This window comes from Procambarus clarkii, chromosome 14 (assembly GCF_040958095.1).
Source record: "Procambarus clarkii isolate CNS0578487 chromosome 14, FALCON_Pclarkii_2.0, whole genome shotgun sequence".
In the NCBI taxonomy this organism is placed as follows: Eukaryota; Metazoa; Arthropoda; class Malacostraca; order Decapoda; family Cambaridae; genus Procambarus; species Procambarus clarkii.
Window position 1 is genome coordinate 1,062,211 of NC_091163.1, and position 19,085 is coordinate 1,081,295.

General features: G+C 41.9%; 1 long non-coding RNA gene across 1 annotated transcript in view; it reads right to left on the reverse strand.

The window, feature by feature from the left end:
• Positions 1–1,444: 1,444 nt before the first annotated feature.
• Positions 1,445–19,085, reverse strand: part of LOC123771092 (uncharacterized) — a 45,853-nt gene continuing 28,212 nt past the window's right edge. The window contains exons 2-3 of the long non-coding RNA XR_006774443.2: positions 13,668–13,847; positions 1,445–5,131 (exon numbers count right to left, since the gene is read on the reverse strand). This is a non-coding gene — a long non-coding RNA (uncharacterized lncRNA). The remainder of the gene's footprint in view (positions 5,132–13,667; positions 13,848–19,085) is intronic.

Sequence of the window (19,085 nt, forward strand, 5' to 3'; positions counted from 1 at the left end):
CAGTACTAATGAGTGAGCTTGGCAGATTGGAACTTAGGTAGTAAATGCCTTCCAGCTAGCCATGCTTCTCAGGAGTTACTGAACCAGTTATGTTAGGTAAAGTTAGACATGGTTTTGTTTTACTAGATTATTTGGTGTCTTCTTTTGATAATTACTTTACTAGATTATTGATGTTAGAATGGATGGTTTTAAAAAGTCATCATGTAACATTTTACTGTCGCGTGCTTATAAAAAAAAAAATGTATTATTGTATATTATGCACTCTTATTTAAAGAAATCTTTCTAGTCTTCCATTCAACAATTAATTGTACAGTACATCAATTAAAAGTTCTATATTATGTAAACAAGCATCTCATATAAAGCTTAACCACTGCACTGCACCAAACGACAAATGCGTTTTTGAGAGTTGTCTGTTTTTTTTAATTAGGCTATATATTAATGTTTTTTAATGTTTTCATCACTCTGTGTTTTGAAATGAAAATACAGTAGTTGAGTTTGGAAACATTTTGACACTAACTTTACCTGAACATTTATAAAATCAACAAAAATATGTCCTTAACAATTGCACTATGAAGTTTTTGTCAAAAACAGGTGCGCAGTGCAGGGGTTAAATGGCTTATACAGTATTTATTGATGAACACTATATAGAATAACTAGTCGGTCAGTTGTTAGCACTGTTATTATTAAGTGGTTACCGCAGCATAGCCCATTATTTTACATTGTTGCAACAGCATAGCCTGCTATTTTACATTATTACCACAACCCAGGTTCATTTCCTGGGCAGGACAGAAATGGTTGGGAAAGTTTCTTTTCACATGCTTCTGTTCACCTAGCAGTAAAATAGGGTACACTAGAGGTAGGCAACTTGTGGGTTGTTAGTAGTTGACTGTGGGTACATCAGTACGCCTCGGTATAAGCTTCCTGTCCCTCAGAATGAAAATTATTGCTGCCTGTTATTTTACATTACTGTATAGCTTAAAATAAAATGTCATCCACACTTCCGTGGAAATAAACATTCCATTCACCTGGGCTCTAGGAGACTGGTGATAGAGCCGGTAGAGACTGGTGATAGAGCCGGTAGAGACTGGTGATAGAGTCGGTAGAGACTGGTGATGGTCGATAGAGCTTCAGCCTCACATGCGTGGGGTCTGCGGTTCGAGTCTTCTAGAGCCCAGGGGAATGCACTGTATAGCTTATTGAAAATGGTGACCACACCATGACTGTTAAAGACTTTTGAAGAGTGGCTTACTGTTAAATATTAGTTGCTCTTAATTTAGTATAATTTTACAACTAATGAACATACATTATAAATTTTGAGATACTGTATGTATATTTATGGTAACAAATTATACAAACTAATTTAACAATGAATAACATATATATATATATATATTTTTGTAAACTTATAAATAAATATATACTCAGGGTGATTGTAATAATAGTCTTTGACATTCTATTTTGTATTAAAATAGTACAATACTATAATTGTAACCAAGTTTCCACATGAAGGGTTCAATACTTTTGGTCAGTAATACTGTACAGTATACTGTACATAAATCGCTTATCTTTGCTCTGAATGTTCTTGAATTTTGTTAAATTCAGGGACAGTACAGTATTAAACAAAATATTGTTAACACAGAATAGTAATGATGATAATGCACAGAAATCATAGTACTGTAATGTGATGACATAGAACCCGACATAATAAGAATTCCAGAGAACAACATAAAGCCCATAGAGATGAAGTGAAAAAAAGATGCTCAAGGACCTAAGTAAAAACAAAGTTATTGGTCCAGATGGATCATCACTGCGGGTTCTGAGAGAATGTGCACCTGAGCTCAGCATTCCACTTCAACTGATTTTTCAGGCATCCCTGAGTACAGGAGTTTTAGCAGATGTGTGGAAAAAGGTTAACATAGTTCCAATCTACAAAAGTGGCAGCAGGGAAGACCCCCTCAATTATAGACCTGTATCATTGACAGGTTGATAGTCAAAAATCATTGGAAAAAGTCATTAACAGGTGTAATAGTCAAAATATTGGAAAAATAATTAAAACTAAATTGGTACAACACCTGGAGAAAAACGACATAACAGCAGACAGATTGTATGGTTTTCGATCTGGAAGATCCTGTGTAATGAATTTACTCATTACACCCACCTCTTTGCTCGATTTCTGTGATCGAGCCACAGAGATTTGACAGGAAAGAGATGGTTGGGTTGACTCCATTTATCTGGATCTAAAATAGGCTTTCGACAGAGTTTCACATAAGAGGCTGTTCTGGAAACTGGAACGTACTGGAAACATGACTGGTAGGCTTCTAACATGGATGAAAAATTTTCTACCATAAAAATTAGGGCAGTAATCAGAGGCAATGACTGGAGAAATGTCACAAGTGGAGCACCACGGTTCAGTTCTTGCACTGGTAATGTTCATTGTCTACATAAATGATCTACCAGATGGAATACAGAATTATATGAACATGTTTGCTGATGATGAAAAGATAATAGGGAAGATAAGAAACTTAGATAATTGTCATGCCCTTCAAGATGACCTGGACAAAATAAGTGTATGGAGCACCACTTGGCAAATAGAACTTAATGTGAATAAATGCCATGTTATGGAATGTGCAATAGGAGACCATAGACCCCACACAACCTATATATTATGTGAGAAATCTTATAAAGAATTCTGATAAAGAAAGAGATCTAGGGGGGGGGGTTCTAGATAGAAAACTATCAACTGAGGACCACATAAAGAACATCGTGAGAGGGACCTATGCTACACTTTCTAATTTCAGAATTGCTTTTAAATATATGAGTGGCAAAATACTAAAAAAATTGTTCACAATTTTTGTTAGACCAAAGCTGGAATATGCAGCAGTTGTATAGTGTATATATCTTAAGAAGTACATCAACTGGAAAAGGTGCAAAGACATGCAACTAAATGGCTCCCAGAAGTGAAGGACAACAGCTACGAGAAGAGATTAGCAGAATTAATATGCCAAAACTAGAAGATACTGTAGAAGACAAAGAGGCGATATGATCACTACGTACAAAATAGTAACAAGAATTGATAAAATTGATAGGCAAGTGTAGCACGTATATTGTGTCAGTAGTATACTTGCTCCAAACTCCCATTAGCTTATGACCCATCCCAGATAATGAGATGGGTCTGTTATTTCTACTTAATCTTCTAAGTACAAATTTTTACCTCTTCCCGAATTACAGTTAAAACTTCTTCTCTACCTGCTAGAAGATGGCGAGGCGTGGACCGATTATATAAGAAATTGATAAGTGAATAATGTTGTTACGGGCTATTCATGCTCGTAAAGCCACTGTAAAGCTATTTGTATTATTCAAGCCACCTCTTGGGTGGCTTGATCTTCATCAATCAGAATAATCTCTCTCTTGCACATCTCCTGTGCCAGATGAGTACGACAGGCTTACCGAAGCCTGTACTGCTTGGAACTTTTTGTTCCAAGTACCTGAATCTAAAACACCAACAACGAATACTCTTCAGTGTAATTTCAAGAGAGGCTCAGTACACATGCTTGAGAAATTTTGCACAACTTCAATATTCACCAACAACAATGTAACATTCGACGTGTCCAGTTCCTACCAACTCCAAGACACTTCAGCCTCGACACAGCAGACAGCCAGACACCGGCCGCATCGAACTTCCAAGCTCTCGTCCTGCACTCAGCTCCTCGACTCCGCCTGCATTCATAGTACCGAGCTGTACAACTCTCACCCTGCATCTGAGCTCTCTATCCCTGATCTCACTCAGCTCTCTGTCCTACTCCAGGCTTTGTCTCAACTTCTGTGACACTTCACTACACTGCCAACCAACCAACTGTTGTGACCAAGACTACAAAATTAATATAAAAATTACTAAACTCGGTGTATTTAACAACCAAATAACACACATGTAAATATTACATTACAGAAGAATACTGAGACCTGGAACTTCAAGAACAAGAGGTCCTTGATTTAAACTAACTAAACAAAGTTTCTGAAGAATTATAAGAAAATTAACTTTCGCAAACAGAATGGTATGTTAGAACAAGTTAGGTGAGAATGTGGAGGAGGCCAAAACCGTCAAGTGCTGGGAAGACAGGACACACGAGTGTAGCTCTCATCCTGTAACTACACTTAGGTAATTACACAACCACCCACAGGCATAAATACTAAATAAATAGTAGATACTCGCCCTGCCTCCGAGTGGGTCATGCAGATGATTTTGTACAATATTGTACTCCACCATGTTGATGCCACACGAACGTTCACGCTGCAGCGAAATTCAAAGGGATGCTCCAGCGAATTAGTAAAAGGATCTTATGCATGAAAGGGGGACACGGGAGAATGTTTGTATGGACGAATGTTCGTAAGGCAAATGTTCGTAAAGCGGGAACCCCATATTTTGTGTGATAAAGAAAATTAAATTTATAAACAAGATGCAGTGTTGAATATTTAGAGCATACACTGAATGATTAGAGAAACCCATACTTTACCTATTGTTGGATATTAGGTAAAATGGAAGGCTTAATGAGTAGAATGCATACTGTATGCCTGGTGAGCAGTGAGATACCTGCAGGAGGCCTAATGAATATAGTAGGATACCTGCAATAGATCTAAGAAGTGTACCACATAAGATACATGGCATATATCTAATGAGTATAGTATGATATGATACATGCAATTGGCCTAATGAATCCAGTAGGAAATGTGACATTTGCCTAATGAGTACAGTAGGGTATATGCAGGTCTAATGAATAGCATGCATGCAATAAACCTATATAATACACAATACATGTAATAGGCCTAATGAGTACAGTTGAATGCATGCTTAATGAGTACAATACAATAAGAAAATATCAAATTGATTTACTGTACAGTATATTGTTATGCATATCAACATTGCCTAATCAGGACTAAATACTGGCTTCATCTTTATTATCAGAGACATCTATGGAAAATCATAATTACTTTTTCAAATTGTGGTGATATTTCTTAGGTGTGTATTGCTTGTGTCTGCTCACTTGAATGCCTCGCCGAGTGGTGTGCCCTTAGAAATGCACTTCCCACAAAAGCCAGTAAATTGTATGCCCTTCAGGAGAATTTCACATATTGGCTGTTTGAAAGAAAAGTAAATATAGTAGATGTGTAGTGAACAATTATATATGGGCATGATGTTACCAATCTATGCATGAAAATATAAAACCAGTGTTGAATGTAATGAAATGGCAATTTCTGGGGTGAGCTCTGGTGGCTCCCTGAAGCTGTCTCGCTGAAATAGCTCCCAACTATTAGATCACATTAATTGTGGAGCTCAGTTCGATCTACTGGGGACCAGAGCCAGAACCTGACCTCCCTCACAGAGACACAGGGAGCAGATGACCCTCCACCATCTTGCTCTGTCCACTGGCTTGAGCAGTCAGTCCTGGAGTGAGTGCAAACACCAAACACACCCAACCTACTTTTATTACAAATTTTGAATATAATTTGCCTCAACGACTTCTGCAACTAACCTGTTCCATTTACTGACACTGAAAAAGTTCTTCCTGATGTGTCTGACTCATTTGCATCTCCAGTTTCCATTGATGACCCCTTGTTCTGCTGTTCCTAGCTTTGATCACTGGCATGATTAAAGATCATGATCACCACTGCTTTTTCTACTTTGTCAATTTCCCTTAGCATCTTCTATGTTATCATGTCACCCCTATCTCTCCTTTCCCTCCAATGTGGTAATATCCAGTTCCCTCAATCTTTCCTCATAGCCCAATCCTCTCAGCTCCTGAACGAGTCTTGTTGCATATATTTGGTCTCTGGTGCGCCCCCGCCTGGATTATTGCATCCAGGCATGGAGACCTACTCTCCAGAAAGACAGCTGTTCTGGAGAAGGTGCAACATCGGGCAATAAAAATCCAGAGCCGAGTCATCTCGTATCAGGAACGGTTGAGGGTCACAGGGTTAACAACACGGCAGACTAGGTATGACAGGGCGGATCTCATAACCTTCAAAATACTAAACAATTTGGACGATGTTGATTCCGGACAGTTTCCTCCAAAGGTCAGATGTAACACAAACGAGAAGCAACGGGTTCGAGCTCAACAAGCCACCTTCAAAATACTAAACAATTTGGACGATGTTGATTCTGGACAGTTTCCTCCAAAGTTCAGATGTAACACAAACGAGAAGCAACGGGTTCGAGCTCAACAAGCCACAATGTAGGACAGAAAACAGATGCTTTTTCACCCTAAAGGTTGTAAACCCGTGGAACCGCCTACCCGCCGAAGCCGTAAACGCCAAAAAAATGTTGGGGTTTTAAAATATAGCTAGAAAAGATCATCAGGGCAAATGGAAAGGACCTATGACAAGCAGCCAGCTTCCTGTCCTTGTCGAGGCCACTAGTATTAGTGGCCTCGACAAGGACAAGGGCCCAAGTGGCCCGGGCTATGGCCTAGTATTAGTGGCCCTTGGGTAAATTCAGGTAAATTTGGACCTTTTCTAGTTTCTCCTTGTCTTTTTTTCAGGTAAGGTAACATGCTGGGGATGCATATTCAAGAGTGGGTCTCAACTTCACTGTACATAGGGCCGGAAAGCTCCTTTGTCTAAGTTTCTGAAGGATACACGGATGTTGGCAAGTATGCCATATGCAGCTGTTATTCTGCTAATGTGGGCTTCTGGCATTAGATTTGTGGTTATGTCCACTCTCAGGTCTTTCTCCTTTTCTGATTGAGGAATTTGTCTTCCCTTCTTCCTATACTGCTGTACTTCACACTCTTATTCCAATCCTCATAACTTTGCATTTGGCCGAGTTCAAATCTAGCAGCCATTTTTCAGACCACTTCTGGAGTGTGTCCATATCCTCGTGTAATGCATCACAATCTAACCCTGACCTGCTCATTATCATTAATTTTGCATCATCTGCAAACAACTATTATATTCAATGCTAGTTTTCTGGGAGAGCCCCTTGTGATACCCTGAAGCTACCTACCCACAGCAGAGAAAAACGGTCACATCAAGGAGAAGGAACAGGGAACCAAGGAAGCAGGATCCACCCATAAAGCACTCACTGAGACTGAATCAGCGACATGAAGGTAGCAGCGGAGAGCCTCTACCGGGCACAGCATATAATGCACATGTGGCAAAACAAACCAAGCATCGATCACCAAAGGACTCATTTGGAAGCTGCATGATTCATTCTTGGCCAAAAAGTCTCCGTGGTGTAGTGGTAAGACACTCGCCTGGCGTTCCGCGAGCGCTTTGTCATGGGTTCGTATCCTGGCCGGGGAGGATTTACTGGGAGCAAATCCTTAACTGTAGCCTCTGTTTAACTCAACAGTAAAATGAGTTCTTGGTTGTAAAATCGATTCTTCGCGGCGGGGATCGTATTCCAGGGACCTATCCGAAACGCTACGTGTACTAGTGGCTGTACAAGAATGTAACAACTTTTGTATATATCTCAAAAAAAAAAAAAAAAGCCAGCCGGCTGCAGATGAAAAAATGTCCACTAGGGCCAAAAGAACAAACTCCACATCTGGAGGAGAGCATGAAGCTCCTCAACCCTACAACCAGAGAGGCAAGCGTCAACAAAAAATAGAACAAAAAAGGCAAACCAAAGGGGACACCGTAAACCAAGGAGAAAGAAATAAAAAACACTGTCCAAGGACCATGAAAGACTCAAACGGTACATGAACATGCTGGAGGTGAAACAATGCACAAGTTGCTTCCGAAACAGTATCGAAGACGTGTTGACACTGAAGACAAGCAGCAGTGACTCTGCCAGTGCCACACGAGAAGAGGTGCCAGTATTCAGCATGAGATGCCGATCAAGAAATAAGCAAGAAAATAACTAAACACACACAAACCAAAGAGCAACAACGAAGAGAAAGGATGTGGCAAAAACAAAAAAAATGCACCAAAAACCTCATACTGCCACCAAGAAGACAATCACAGGTGGGACGCCATCAATACAGCCACCTGCTCGTCATAAACATGGTGATAAGACATGTCATAAAGACCAGATATGAGAAGGTCGAACCAGCAAAGTACATCACTGTGCCGATCTGAAAGAGGCGGAGCTGTGGGAAAATGCCCGGGTTTGGACATCAGGCAAGTTTATTTTATTTTATTTTTATTTATCTATATACAAGAAGGTACATTGGGTTTGTGAGAATACATAGCATAGTATTTACAATCTTGTAAAGCCACTAGTACGCGCAGCGTTTCGGGCAGGTCCTTAATCTAATATAATTCTAAGTAGGTAAATTCTAGCAGAATTAATAAAATACAGATACATTGCAAGAAAAAATGAGATGAGAGGGATTAGTAAATATATTAAAGCACATTGGTATATTAAAGCTCTGATTGATTACATTGAGAGCTTGATTGGTAATTTAATCAAGATTAATAGGCACCATTAATCGGATTAATAATTACCATTAATTAATTCACTCGGGCGCAAGTAGCGCCTGAAACAAAGTTCAGGACTCAGAGCAACAGCTGGACCAGGGGAAAAGGTATAAGAAGCCCCACCATGACTAGTCCAGTTAAAAGGTGGGGAATATAACTAAGGAAAGAGGAAGGCTTCAATTCCAAGCCGACTAAGAGATCCACTTTGGTGTGCCCGAATGTTTTGTAAAGCCAAAGGAAGGAAGTGGCATCATTGACCCACTCTGGAGATGGGATGGAAACGGGATAGACTGTCCGCGAGTGCATTGGACATTCCCAAAATGTGAACCACAAGGAGAACCAAACCTCGAGAAGCTAACAGCAGAGCTACCTGCAGCGTCCAGTTCCAAAGGGCTATGGACTAAATTGGGGCCGGTGGTTCAGATGATAGACCACTGGGGCACACTGAATGAGGAGAAATCCGAATCCTCAGGGCATGCCACACTTCTATAAACTGCTGCACTATATTATGGCCTGGTGAGAAGGGAGCGACGAACGATTCTGTCGACCGGGTGAGCACCGGTCACGAAGGCCCAACCCAGAGCCAAGGCGTCCACGAAGATGTCGAGCGAGGGAAGAGAAAGCCACCAGGGAATTAAACCCCGAAAGACTAAGAGGAAGCCAGCAAAGGGCAAGCGGGGCCCAAACCCAACATTCGCGGTGGGGATGAAAGGGGTGGAACCAGAGAATCCAGAACAGCCTCCGAAACCATACCCTGCACAGCGGGGTATGGTGCAGACAAAGATTGGGCTCCTGCACGAGAGCTCATGTAAACACTGAGTCACCCAAGGCCTCAACACCAGCTGGTGGCAATTCTGCAGCCAAGGCAAAGCCACCAGAGGAAGGGGAAGCGAAGCAGACAGAGCCGCACAAGAGGCCCACTCAATCTGGGATGGGTGGGTTGGTAAGTCCCAATTGGGACTTCCACCAGTTCACCAAGAACCTGAACCTGGCAAGTTGAGAAAGAACTATATCCCTGGCTAACAGACACGTGTACTGACTGGGGGGCCCACACCAGTCAGGCATTGAGGTAGGCCAAAACACAAAGCCCCAACAAATGAAGAAGAGACCAAAACTGGAGCCAGCCTGGTAAAAACACAGGGAGCTGACTCAAGCTAAAGGGAAGAACCAGAAAACATTAGGCTTGACGTCCAACAAAAAACCTAACCAATCCCTGAATCCCGGGTGAATAGGGACGTGCCAGTATACATCTCAGAAGTACGAAGGAATCCAGGCACCTGCATCCAAGATGAGACGAGCCTGAACCAAAGTGGTCATAGATAATGTGGGGCAAGGGATGAACTGGTTTAATCCCAGCAGATCAAGGATGAACTGGTTTAATCCTAGCAGATCAAGGATGAACTGGTTTGATCCAAGCAGATCATGGATGAACTGGACCTATGCTGAGTCCTGTTTCAGAACCTGGAAGAGATGGGATACCCATCGAGTTGTAGTCTCTCGACCATGCTGGAAGCACCCCAGTCGAAAATTACCTAGGGAGTCATCAAAATGACTACTGCAGACTAGACGAAACGACCCTAAAACCCCACAAATCATGGGACTGGGATAGTCGCCCCATTAACGGGACAGCATGAACCACGACGAGTAGGAGCCTGCTGTGAAACTCGAATATAGTGCCAACCTGCAGAGGACAAACCGGGCACAGGAGACCCATACGACCCAAAATCAAGTTTCACCGAGGGCCTCCCTTGACCAACAGCAGATGAAACCCCAGCCTCGTCAGACTACCTCCAGGAATGAGAATGAAAACCACAGGAACACTAAGTCAGAAATTGGCACACAAGAGGCGGCCACTGAAGACAAGAATCGAGTGAGATCCTCAGGAAAGAAGAGAGGCAAATAAGAGGACTAGGACCAAGCCGAATCCAAATACCGGGCCAACACAGCCTGTTGACATGCAAGATGGGCAACCTAGAATGTGGCTACCACTTCCCAGAGTATGGGCGCGTACGACATGGGCAAAGTCACTGGCGGCACCACGGCAGACACCAAAACACAAGCACGCCAGACCTAGGCCCAATTAGTGCCACAATCTTGCGAAGCCAATCAGAATGGAGTTCCACAAGGGCCAGACACTACACAGCTGAAGTAAATTGCGAGCAAGCACAAAAGTCCTCCACTAGAAAATGACCACCGACAGCAGAGGCTCAAGGGTTTAGAACTGCACCAAGCCCACATCCCGGGAAAGAGCAAAAACAAACAGGCAGTCATTGAGCTGATCAAAAGAAAGGCCACCCAAAAACATCTGAAACACTGTAGCCACCTTATGCCACTTGAGCATGAGGGAGGGAAATAAGCCATTACGACTATATAGCACTTGGAAGGGGTTAGGATAAGGATTTGAGACGAGGGGAAAGGAATGGTGTCTAACCGCTTGGACGGTTGGGGATTGAACACCAACCTGCATGAACTCCAAGTCATGCAGAAGGTATGTAAGAAGATCCTCATAAGCTCCCGATGGAGGGACTCTAGAAGAAGAAAACCTCCGAAAGGATGGTCCCGATGGGCCTAGTGGCATATGGAAACGAACCCTGGGGGAGCTGCACTAAGATGGGGAAAGGGTTACGAGAACCCCCTCCCCGTGAAGCAAAAGGCCTTCATTCCTAGGTGTCAGAGATCCAATTTAGGTGCAAGGGAAACCTAAGGTCCTTTATCCTTTATCCTCTCAACCCCTGATAACTAAACACAAAGGCTTCTGGGACAGAACTGGCGTCCACGCCCACCGCCCAGGATAGATAAGCGTAGTCCAAGCGAGAGGTTTCAGAAGAAGAGGCTTGCTGGAAGAAAAAAAAACCTTTGCGAGACAAGCCGGTTCATCTCCCTCCACGCCCAAATTGGAAGGAGTCATCCTCGGAGATGGCCGAGAAGACACGAAGATACTGCCCACACCCGAAAACGCTTGAACGTTTCGGGGCTGGAAGCGGGGGGAGAGGGAAGATCAAAGGTAGAGTGAATTCATGTCTGAAGTGGAAGGAAGAAGGGATGTGGCGGTGTCTCTAAACAAGGTAGGCCAGCTTTGGGGAAAGCAACCTAGACCACTGAAGGCAAACAAAACGAACTCAAAGTGGTAGTGGCCTTATATGTTTGAATCTCATCAGGAGGAGTCTGAAAGAGGAGCAACTTGGAAAGTGCAAATTTTACAGATTGTAAACGTCTTTGACTCAATAGGCAGCATATGGTGCAGGAAGAACAAGTGATCGTCGCCCCATGGCGCGGACGACGAACAATCAACCAACTCGCATAAGGCGAGAATGGGTTCGGAGGGAATATCTGCAGACCACACCAAACCTGAAGTGAATTTTCAGGGCCTAAAGGGTGAACCAAGCAAGACACCCAGACACTGGGGACGTTACACAAAATTTAAAAGTAAGCTAACAGAGCCTTGGCTACACAGCTGCCATTCCTTGAACTCTTTCTTTATACTCGCACTCGCACTTCCCAGATGAGTCTAAGTCTGTCGACAGTGTAGGCTACTCCGTTGTATTTCCTGACTAAACCTACACGTGCTACCTGCCCCCAGAGACTAGCATCTTCAAGCTGAACTTTGTGCAATCTTATATGCACTTCAGCAACTGCTTTCCCGACGTCAACGTTCCTTTATCGTTGTGGTTGACTTCCACAGTGCCCTCACAGCCCTAGAGTCATTTAACCCTATGCATCCTGTGGTAGTTAAAATTCAACATTGACTGTATTATTTCTAGCAAATTTAAGACAGTCGAGTTTTGCTGGGTTCCCGGCCATATTGGTACTACTACACAGAAATCAGAGTAACGTGATATATCAAAGAAAAAATATTTATCACATAATTGATTTATCACGTTACTGTGATTTCTCTGTATTGAAAGAGGGGTGCCAGAGGTTGAATTCCTAGATGACAGAAGCCAAGGTGCATGGGGAAATTGTGTGAAACCCTGATTCGACTTCAGTGGGAGCCTCGGGAATCCTCGTGGGTTCAGAAGAACCTCAGGTTGCAATTCTTTTACTATATCGTTGCTTAGTCGTCTAAAGCGTATGTCTGGGAATACCCAGCGCATAGGTTCGAATCCTCATCACGGCTCATGTGGATTTTCTCGTTGGTATGATAATGAGCACGCGGACACTGCCAGTAAGGTGGTTTCTGCACTTGTCCTGTTTCCAAAAAAGGCCGCTGGCTGGGTCGTTGGTCAGAGGTTTACGCATAACAAACTGAGCAGCCTGAAAGGTAATCTATCCCTTTGGCCTTCCTCCTACCACCATAATTAATAATGGAGAAATGGCTTTGACTAAGTTTGGCCAAGGTCATTGTTATGTAGTGGCCATACATGCTTAACTCTTGGACGTTTAATGGAATACCTTTCTGCTCCTTACTGTCCTAACTGTGGGGAATGTTTTTCACCACAGAATGTGGAGAATGGGTTGTTAAACGATTTGGAAGGTCGTATCCCGGGGAAAAAATTAGGATTAAGGACCTGCCTGAAACGCTATGTGTACTAGTGGCTATACGAGAATGTAAGAACTCTTTTATATATATATATATATATATATATATATATATATATATATATATATATATATATATATATATATATATATATATATATATATTTAAAAACATAGGGAGCACCCAGGGAGGGTAACCCTGAACAAGTACAGCTCCAAGAACATAGAAAAGCCAGGCGCACGCTATACCAACACTACCACTAAAGACCACACACAACAAACTCCAAGAAAGGCACTTGGTTGAAAAGCAGCCAGCCATGCCTTACAGTCAATCCGGGTGTCCTGCAGCAGACGTGTTGAGCACACTACATCAGCGAAATAACTAACTTGTCCAGCCTGTGGACAGTGTGAGCTCCGACCTTCCATCTTTCCCCATAACAAGCGGGAGGGGTAGGACAAACGAACACACGAATGCTCATTCAGCGGGTGAGGATTCGGTCTTTAGAACCCAGCAGTGGTCTGTGTTGCTTCGCTGACTTTGTGGGTGCCTTTCCCGGTGAGGTGGCAGTGTCGCGTGGAAAGGCAGCCAGAACCTGCCCCCCCCCCCCTGCGCCTCTGAGGGGAAGGTCAGGTTCTGGCTCCGGTCACCGGTAGGCTCAACTGAACTCCGTGGCTGATGCGATCTAGTAGTTAGGAGCCATTTCAGCGAGATAGCTTTAGGGAGCCACACAGGGCTCTTTTCCCCCCTGAAAAATAAAAGATTTAAAACTAACATTCATTCCTTCAATGCATGCAGTGAAGATGTTGAATAATATGTAAAGGAAGGAACAGAAGCCCGATATCCAGAATCCAACGAGTAGTAGTATAATAAGCCATACAATAGACCACAGGGCACTTCCGTCTCCCTGACCACCGCCTTCACCAGACCCGCCACCAACTGCCATTCTCCCCACCTATAAGGAACCAAAAACAAACAATTATTCAAATTCAAAATTCAAATGTTTATTCAGGTAAGTACATACATACAAGAGGTGATACAAAAATTGATAGATTTATAGATAGAGCTAGTACATACAATGCCTAAAGCCACTATTACGCAAAGCGTTTCAGGCAGGAAAAACATTAAAGACTAAAACTTAATACTAATGGAGATTAAAGTATAAAATCTGTTGAGAAAAAATTAAAATAAAAAAGGGGGAACATGGCAGAAAAACAGCAAAATTCTATTATTCAGCAAAATAATATTCTATTCTAATACCATAGTCTGTTGTTTCAGATGAAACAACAGACTATGGATGAAGTAAAGCTGTAAAGTACCTATAAACATTTGTTAATAAAATCAGCAGACTTCTAGATGTTACTCAAATGGTTGGAAACCATTCCTTTCTCCTCCGTTCCATCCCAAATCCTTATCCTGATCCCTTCCAAGTGCTATATAGTCGTAATGGCTGGGCGCTTTCCTCTGATAATTCCCTTCCCTTCCCTTCTAGATGTTACTACTGCTCGGCTTAGACTCGGTTACAAGTATCTCTGGGAATTCTCATTATCTGCTGATGTAGACCTGACCAAATGTAAACTGTGTCAACAAAATTATTCGCACACGCTCCGTCACTATGTGATGGAGTGCGAAAAGATACGCGAATTCAGAGACAATTCTAATCAAATCAAATGTACCCTATACATATTCTATAACCAATGTACCAACGATGTGTCAATATTTCATTCAAAATGATCTGCTACCAGAAATTTTAGCCAAATATCCCCAGTTTGCTAACTGTAGGTAGTAACTAAGAGTGATTGTAACCTATCCACCGCTGCCCACTGGATGGGGGGCGGTGTGCAGGACAAACATATCAATTGTGACACTAACTCTCCACATATGTCAGTTGCTTAATTTAGAAACTGTACTTGTGGTCGATCTCGAACCCATTGTTGATGTGACGACTTATACTGAATTTTGTAACTAGCTCATCAAGATTGTAACTTGCTTAGCTAAATGAATTGTGGGGTTCAGTCCCTGAGCCCATTATGTGCCTCTGTAACCCTTTCCACTACCGCCCACAAGATGGGTATGGGGTGCATAATAAATGAACTAAACGTCAATGTTTGTACTATAGTTCACATATTTACAAAAACTATATTATGAAAAATATTTGAAAAAAAAATATTTATAAACAGCTCTTCTCCAACCTCGTAAACTTCAACATACTTAGTCCCTGTCAGTTTGGCTTCCGCTCCCAAAAGTGTACCAACGATGCAATTATTAGTCTGCTTGATATAATTTACTCAGCCCTTGACAAAAATGAGTTTCCGATTGGACTCTTCATTGACCTGAGAAAGTCCTTTGATACTGTTAACCGTAACTACCTCTTACTTAAACTTCACCATTATGGAATCCAAGGCCTTGCCCTGAACTATATCCGATCCTGTGTTAATGACAGACACCAATATGTAGCATGCTAATTACTTGGCTAATGACACGGCTAGGTACTCTGTATTTGTTGACATCAAAGGAGACTTCGACAAAGCACAGGGGATTGCGATCCTAGACGAGCTTGCATGCATGGGTGTCAAGGGGAGACTCATGAAATGGGTTGAAGACTACCTCACAGGAAGGAAAGCCAAGGTTTGCTTCAATGGAGCAGTCTCCAGAACAATGAATATGGAACTCGGGACCCCCAAGGCGGAGTCTTAAGCCCTGCACTATTCAATGTACTTATGAACGCCATTGCAAATATTGACTTTCCGGAAGGAACACAACAAGTGGGATATGCAGATGATGTTCTAATACAAGCTCCCACCTTGGGAAAAATTGAACAGTCCATTGAACTCATTGGAAGGAAATGTATTGAGCTCGGTTTCACTCTCTCCACAAACAAGACGAAGGCATACTCCCATCACAAGCGGAGAGCAAATGAAGAACTGCAAATTAATGGTGTAACACTTGAATGGGTTGACCACTATCGGTACCTTGGCGTCACTGTCGGCTCTAACAAGGGGAAGAAAGAGGAGCTCAATCAACTCATAGGAACATGCAAAAATCGACTCAGGGCACTGAAAGCTATGACCTGGAATGGACATGGAGCCTCTATTGCCGTGCTTAAAATGATGTACACAGCCTATGTGCGCTCCGTCATAGACTATGCCGCACCAGTTCTGTGCACCTACTCCCAAAGCGATATGAAAAGGCTTGAAAGCATTCAAAATGAAGCCATGACAATCATTCTTGGAGTTCCAAGAACTGCCAAAACGTCTAATCTACGAGAGAAGTTGTCCCTCCCCAGTGTTAAAAGCAGAATTAAGGAGCTGAATGCTAAGCTTGCAATTAGGATAGCCAGAGATCCCCATTACAATGATATTGCTAAGAAAAAACTGAGCTCTGTGCTACTTTCAGGGGGAAACAGGAGAAGCAAAAATTGGCATCACAGATCAGTCTGCTACCTCGAAGAGCTTCACCTGCTTGAGCAAGCCCGTGAGCTCCTGCCTGTAGAGAGGTTACCTCCCTGGGAGGATGACTCATGCAAGATTATCATCAATGAAATGGCAATGAAAAAATCCAACATGTTACCACAAGAAATGAGGCACAAGTATCTCGAGGAAATTTATAAAGCCGGAGATGAACTAAATCAAATCTACACTGACTGGTCATCTAATCCTGTCAATGGCAGGGCTGGTGCAGCATACACGGTAATCAAGGATAATACTTTCCAACGCAGAAATGAAGAAAAAGCACGTATTGAGAACTATGCCTCTTCAACGCAAGCAGAGCTAACTGCCATTGTTATGGCGTTAAGGTTTCTTGAACGGAACACTAATGGTGCAGTGATTTGCACCGATTCAAAAGCAGCACTGCAAAGCCTAAGTAAAAATCGGGCAGAAAATCTTGCAATAGTCGCTGAAATTAAGAGAGCTGTGAGAGTACTTACCAATCAGGGAAGAGTCATCAAGTTTCTGTGGATCCCCTCCCATGTTGGAATATTTATTTATTTATTTATTTATGCATATACAAGAAGGTACATTGGGAATGTGAGGATACATAATATGGTAATTACAGTCTTGTAAAGCCACTAGTACGCGCAGCGTTTCAGGCAGGTCCTTAATCTAAGAAAATTTTAAGTAGGTAAATACTTGCAAAATTTATTAAAAAAAAATTATAACAGTTACATGTATTGTGGGATATGTGGGAATTCCAATATGTGGGAATGAACGAGCAGATGTGCTGGCTGCTGAAGGCGCTGAAGGAGACCATATTGAATACTTCATACCTAAGACTCTACTAAAAATTAGAGGTATTGTCAGGCAACATCACCGTGACAAGGTAACTGAGGAAAGGAGGATAGAAGCACAAACCAGTGAATCTGTACGATGGTACAACATGGTTGCAGCTGGCAATCCCAATCATTATGGCCGAAGAGGAGGAGGACGAGGGAGAGAATCAGTAATAGCGAGAATCCGTCTTGGATACAAATATCCATGGAGATATGGAATGGAAACAACATTTGATCAGCGAAGTTGTAGAATCTATGGTGAGAGTGATGGACACCGCCTTGACCACTATCTACGTGAATGTGAACACCTGAGAGAAATCAGAAGTATGTGTAGAATAATAAACCCCACATTGTTTGAGTTAGGAAAGCACTATTTGTCAAATATTGATACTGTTCTTAAAAGATTCCCCCATTTTGCACCCGCAAGATAACGTAAGCTTTTAAGGGTTGATAGATGTTAATCTTCTTGTTTGAGGAGCTGTTCACTTGAGACAGTTAAGCAAGTCCCAGCTGTGTCTGGGTACAAGTGACAGGATCAACAACCCAGCGGGTTTTCTTCCTATTGGGGAGTGTTGTACATGCTACTATGGCGGTATGTCCACTCACAAGATGAGTAGCACTGCCCAATAAACTCGCCCCTCGGGGCAAAATTTAAAAATTTAATATGTAGCAATCAATGATATAACCTCTCCCACTCTACCATTAACCGTAGGAGTGCCACAGGGCAGCATCCTACGACCTCTCTTATTTCTTATATACATTTATTTATTTATTTATTTATTTATTTATATATATACAAGAAGGTACATTGGGTTTGTGAGAATACATTGGATAGTACAGTAATTACATTCCTGTAAAGCCACTAGTACGCACAGCGTTTCGGGCAGGTCCTTAATCTAGCAGATAATTTTAAGTAGGTAATTTCTATCAGAATTGATAAATGAAAGATACATTACAAGAGAAAAATGAGATGAGAGAGATAAGTAAGTATATTAAAGCACATTGTTATATTAAAGCTCTGATTGATTACATTGACAGCTTGATTAGTAATTTATACAAGATTAATAGACACCATACAGCAGATTGACAGCACATATAAGACAGCAATGATCACAATGGTAAAGATGTTCAGAATGGATACATAAAGATTGGGAGACTGGGTAGCAAAAGATACAGATAAACAAGATTTATAAACACCATACAATAGATTGGCAGCACATATAAGAAAACAGCAATGATCTCAATGGTAAAGATGTTCAAATTGGGAACAAAAAGGTTGGGAGATTGGGTAGCAATAGATACAGTGCAATTTTAAGGCAAAAAGAGAAAAACTATGAAGATGAAATTAGGTACTTTTTAGTATTGATTTTGAATGATGTAAAAGTTGGACAGCTTTTCAATTCAGTAGGGAGTGAGTTCCATAAACTGGGTCCCTTTATTTGCATAGAGTGTTTACACAAATTAAGTTTAACTCTGGGGATATCGAAGAGATATTTATTTCTGGTGTGGTGATAATGGGTCCTATTACATCTGTCCAGGAAGAGTTTCAGACAAGGATTTGCATTTAAGAACAGGGTTTTGTAAATGTAGTTGACACAAGAGAATTTGTGGAGTGAGATTATGTTTAGCATGTTTAGGGAGTTAAACAAGGGGGCTGTGTGTTGTCTGAAAGCAGAATTTGATATTATTCTGATAGCAGATTTTTGCTGGGTGATGATGGACTTGAGGTGGTTTGCAGTGGTTGAACCCCATGCACAGATACCATAGTTGAGATAGGGATAGATTAGTGCATAATATAGAGAGATGAGAGCAGAGTTAGGAACATAATATCTGATTTTGGAGAGTATACAACTGTTTTAGAGACTTTCTTAGTTATGTGTTGTATGTGGGTACTGAAGTTGAGTCTCTTGTCTAGGAATATGC